This window comes from Homalodisca vitripennis, chromosome 1 (genome assembly GCF_021130785.1).
Source record: "Homalodisca vitripennis isolate AUS2020 chromosome 1, UT_GWSS_2.1, whole genome shotgun sequence".
Taxonomy (NCBI): Eukaryota; Metazoa; Arthropoda; class Insecta; order Hemiptera; family Cicadellidae; genus Homalodisca; species Homalodisca vitripennis.
Genome location: NC_060207.1, coordinates 96,506,605 through 96,512,164, shown reverse-complemented (window position 1 = coordinate 96,512,164; position 5,560 = coordinate 96,506,605). Strand labels below are relative to the sequence as shown.

The 5,560-nt window shown below is 34.5% G+C and overlaps 1 pseudogene; it reads right to left on the bottom strand.

Annotated features, from left to right (window-relative positions):
- Nucleotides 1–707: 707 nt before the first annotated feature.
- On the bottom strand, nt 708–4,600 carry LOC124372166 (annotated as a pseudogene).
- Nucleotides 4,601–5,560: the final 960 nt, after the last annotated feature.

Here is a 5,560-nt window from a genome sequence, read left to right as displayed (position 1 = left end):
TAATTAGGTATTGATTTTGGTTTCAGGCAGGGTGCACACTGAAGAAACCTGTTTCAGGAAACCGGTTTCATGAAATGAGAAACTTTAATTGCTTGCAACAGATAGGTTAGATTAACGCAGGGCTGTGCACACTGCGTTTCATGAAACTGTAGTTTCATTGATTTCTTGAAACTGGTTTACACGCAACCCAAAAAACAGATTTCATAATGGCTTTAGTTTCATGTTTCAAGTGATTTTACTACCATGTATGACTTAAATAAAGTATTAAAAGTGCTTTCCACAGTATAAAAATAATACTATAGTGTCGATACTTATTTTTTCGATTTTCGGTACCACTACCATTGATACTTATATTCATTAAAATTATGTGACGTTTTTAATGACACATCTCTAACCTAATATATCGAAAAGAATTTGCTGTTTTAGTATGGCAGAAATTTCTTTCCAAGGGAAGTTAGCAGAAGCCGTCGAAAACCATCCTTGCCTCTATGATTTCCACCTAAAGGAATACATCAATAGGGATAAAGTACAAGGAGCATGGCAATCGGTGGCACAAGAATTGAACTCATCAGGTATTTATATTTATTATATATTTAAATAAGTATAACACGATAAACAATATGTCGACTTTAAAAGACATATGCATTATTGAATAAAACAGTTAAGCCTTTTTACATATTTCAATACAACAACAATATGGCCTGCACCTAATCCCTGTTTTCATGTGTCAACTCCCATTGTGGCGGAATTGCTATCCCTGGAATCAAGAAATATGTTTTAAGATAATTCCTGATAGCCTTTGCTGTTTTCAAATTTTTGTCAACAATACTATGACATACATTTTCATCACTACCCTTAAATTTTGGCAAAGAAGGTTTATATGCAACACCTTCTGATTTCCGGATGTAATTGTGCAAAACACACGCACTTGCAACTATAAGCTTGACCACTTTCTCAGAACAACCAATAGGGCCATCAAATATACGGAACTTTGACCTTAGCATTCCAAAAGCACACTCTACTGTCTTGCGACCTAAAGTCAACCGAAAATTGCAAATTCTTTGTTCATCTGTCAAAGCAGCTCTTGGGTAAGGCTTCGTAAGGTACTTTTTAAGAGGAAATGCCTCGTCTGCAGCAAAGAAATATGGGAAAGGAGCCTCATTAGTGTCAAAAGGTAGAGGATGTGGTCGTGGTACATTCAACTCATCTCGATCCAACCACCGACCTAAACGTGAAGTACGGAACACACCCCCATCACTGTTTCGTCCTAGATCTCCCACATCGATGGTTGTAAACAGCCATCTGCATCAGCACATGCCATAATATGAACAGAGTGGTAACCATTATAATTAAAATAAGCTGATCCTGCGTGTTTAAATTTTTGAATTCTGACATGTTGGCCATCTATTGCACCAATGCAGTTTGGCACATGTTTTCGTCAGGAACTGGCATGTACTGAGGTTGTAAACAACTCCATATTGCCTCCGTTGTCTCGGCTACAACCAAACCAATAGTTCGTTCTCCTCTCATGAAATATTGAGCCAAACATTTGAACGAGCTACCAGTAGCAAGGTACCTGAAAAAATGTAAAAATTAGAACTGTAACTAATTAATTAAATTTCATTAAATGTAATTACTTAAAATAAATCATTCTATTATTAATTTAATGTTTTTCTTTTCAGCGAAGGAATGCAAAGATACTTGGAGAAACATGATGATAGTATTTACCAGGAATATTAAATTACCCTCGTCTGGTGCCAAGGCCAAAAAGAAACCATGGCCTCTTCTACAAACTATGTTCCTAAAACCGTATGTGACTGCGAAAGGGAACGATCAGCCTAGTAACCTACCACCTCTAACATCCGCGGTTGACGATTCATCGACAGCTGATAACACCAAGGGAGAACGTGTTGACGATGTTGTACCTTTAGAAGAGGAACCTGTTGAGGAAGGTGAAGAAACGAACAGAGAAACTGATGCAGAAAATTCCTGTACATTTATAATAAATAAATATCTTTATTCTCCTCATGAAGTCATACTTTACAAAACATATTTAGCATTTTTAAATCTCAATACAATGGAATAATAAAATTATACATATTCTAAGACCCAGGCTGACCTCAAAAGGAAAATAATAGGGCCCCTAAGGCTACTAATTAGCCCATCTAGGGGTTCCATCATAATAACTATAAGTATTAAAAATCAATGAGTTCAGGAGCATTAGTTTATAATTTATTAACAACTCTACTGTGATATAACAAACAAAAACTAAAAACAAAAGATGTGCTTCTATGCCAAACCTTATACATTTCAATGTACTAATCTACCATCTGAAGTAATTAATTAGCCTAAAAACAAAACAAAGCATTATACCTTTTTGCATTTACTAAAAATAGAAATAATTACAATAATCAAGTACAACATACAAAAAACAAAATACTTTCTCTTCTTAACAAAATGCCTAATCAATCATATTTTACACGCACACACACACTTATACAGATACATACCAATACAAACATACCGCATACATACATAGGTACACATGAAACCTGTATGAATGCCTACCATTGTTACCTAACAATGTCTCCTTAAAACAAAAACCTATTTTGTCAATTTATTCATGTAATCATGTAATGTCATTGCACAATACACAATAAAGTCTCAGGATTCTCCTGAGTTAGCAACCACTCCCTGACTAGTTTAACAAATAATCTATAGTTTGTTTGTAATTTAATATCATCACTCAGTTTATTAAATAGCCATGGTGCTAAGAAGTTAAATGTTTTAGTATAAAAAGTTAAATTAGGTTTCGGAACAAAAATATTACAAGTGCTTCTTGTATTCATTGTATGCAAAATTTCATTATTTTTAAATTTTTTATTATTAAATACGAGTTTCATGGTTTTATATATGAAAAGAGATCTCAATGGTAATATTCTTAGCTGGATAAAACATGTAAAAGACGAATCAAGTCTACTTTTCTTCAGAATAATTCTTACAAACACTTTCTGCAAAGTAACAAGTGGTTTCAAATTTGTAATGTAGGTTCCTCCCCAACATGTAATACCAAACTCTAATCTACTATTAACTAGAGCAAAGTAAAGAGTTCTTAGAATACTCTGGGGACACATGTCGCGGACAAAATAGAACAGACGTATACTTTGTAGAATTTTATTTTTCAATTTTGTAAGATGTAACTTCCAATTTAAATCTTGGTCCAATAAAACTCCTAAATATTTTGTACTGGTACCTTTTTGAACTTTAGCACAATTATCACATACAATTCCACTTTCTAAACAGACTTGACATTTATAAACTGTCATTTTGTACATTAAAATTTTGTCTCAAAGAAAAATTAATATAGGTAGTCTTTTTAGTACTCAAGACCAATTTATTCTTTCTAAACCACCAGTTAAGAGCATTTAAATCCATTCTAATATTGCAAGTTATAAGTTCCCTTGTCTTATCCTTATAGCAGAGAGCAGTATCATCTGCAAAAGCTGTTAATTCCCCCTTGAATTTTCCATTACATAAATCATTAATAAAAATTAATAAACAAGATTGCACCCAATACAGAACCTTGTGGCACTCAACAAATAACTTCCCCTCTTTCGCTAAAACTATTTTCCACTTTGACACATTGCTGTCGTTTGCTTAAATAACTACTAAACCACTTTTGAGCTGTACCTCTAAATCCACAGTTACCTAATTTTTCTAGCAGAATCTCATGATCTACGGTGTCAAATGCCTTCTTAATATCAATAAACAGTCCAGTTACAAATTTCCCATCGTTTATTCCCGCATTAATCTTCTCCATAAAGCTGCAGATTTGAAACTAGGACAATCATATCTCACCCCCACCCTACAAAAAAAAAAGACGGACAAGCCAGTCAATGCTGATGCGGTAGAAATGGATTACATAAAGTCAAAAAAGAGTGTCGCTAGTGATAATCCTAGAAAGCAGTTTTTAATGAGTTTACTTCCACATGTAGAGGAAATGACTGCACCACAATTCAAGAAATTTCGGAGGGAGGTTCTCAATTTGATTGATGAGGTTGCTGAACCAGGATGGCCTACATATCATCAGTCATCATTCAGTCCAATCTCAACACAGTCATGGTCGGGGGAGTCTTCAGAATCAGCATCGACTGCCAATCAGCTTCTACGTTCTCAAACCTACAGTGTGGAAGAAAATAGTCAATTGTATACTGAACTGGCACCTTTTATTACGAGTAAACCCTTATAATAAGTTCGTTTTTTGGTTTTATGTTTAATGCAAAATATTTGGAAATAATAACACGGTTTTGACTTACCTCACTGTAATTGTTAATTTTTCCTCAACACTCAAAGCTAACCTCCAGTTGGTGTCTTTCCTCGTTATTAAAGGACTAACTAATTCCACCAAACGATCAAAAAGAGGCTTCGACATTCTAAAAAAATCCTTAAATTTGACAGGATCACTGCACAAGTGACGAGCTACAACATAAGTACTGTGTTGACGATCCCTGATCAACGGGTGAACCCAATACTTTCTTCTTTTCTTTTTCTTTAGCCACCACCACAAAATAACCACATCACCATCATCCTAATCCACCATGAAACTGATGGAAACCCGTTTCTGCTGTGTGCATATTTAAATTAAATGGTTTTCTTGAAACAAATTTCATGAAAACGGTTTCCTGAAACAGGTTTCTTCAGTGTGCACCCTGCCTTAGACATTGTGGGAAGGTATATTAAAGCAGCTGAAAGAACAAAAAAACGGAGGAACTGGGCATTAGCATGATTCAACAAACCATTTCCTCCGTGACAACACTTCGAGGAAACAAGCGAGTACAATGAGTCTGTGATTATAGTAGTAGGTGGAATCACAAAGCAATACACGAAACACTAAATGCAATTTTTATGACAGAAAATTGCTGAGGGGACATCACTTTCATTTCTCACTGATGAGGTATACGACACTGATAAGGTATATAAATATACTGATATAATTCCTAGACTGGATCGCGGAAATAGTATATATAGCAAAAACTAATTAGGAAGAAAGAACATGTACTTTACTGTATCATATTTACATATGAAGGGTACATGTGAAAAAAGGGGAGCAAAGAATCTTTTTGAAATTTAGGTTTTTATGGTAAGGTTTTCGGTTTTAATCCACCAATACCAGAGGCCGTAAGCGGAATGATGAGCCCCTGTTACCAGTCTAGCTTTGTACATCCAATGAAGTTAGTGACATATATTAAAAGGTTAACAAATAACTAAGACTTTCAATCCAAATATCCTGTTAAAAATGTTTAAATTTGGGGAAAATATAAAAGACTTTAGTTAAAAAAAAAAAAAAAAAAAAAACACCTCTCCTGTAAAATTTGCTAACTGTTGATTAGCATCTTTTCCCCGTGTATTCTTCATATGAACGACAACTGTCATAATGTAAGTGTTATTGATGTTCAATAACAATATCTATATCCAACAGTAGTAGTAAAGAAATGTATGTTCTACGCCATTCAAGGTCACATGACGTCATCACTCAGGAATGCAAGGTCAAGGAATGACC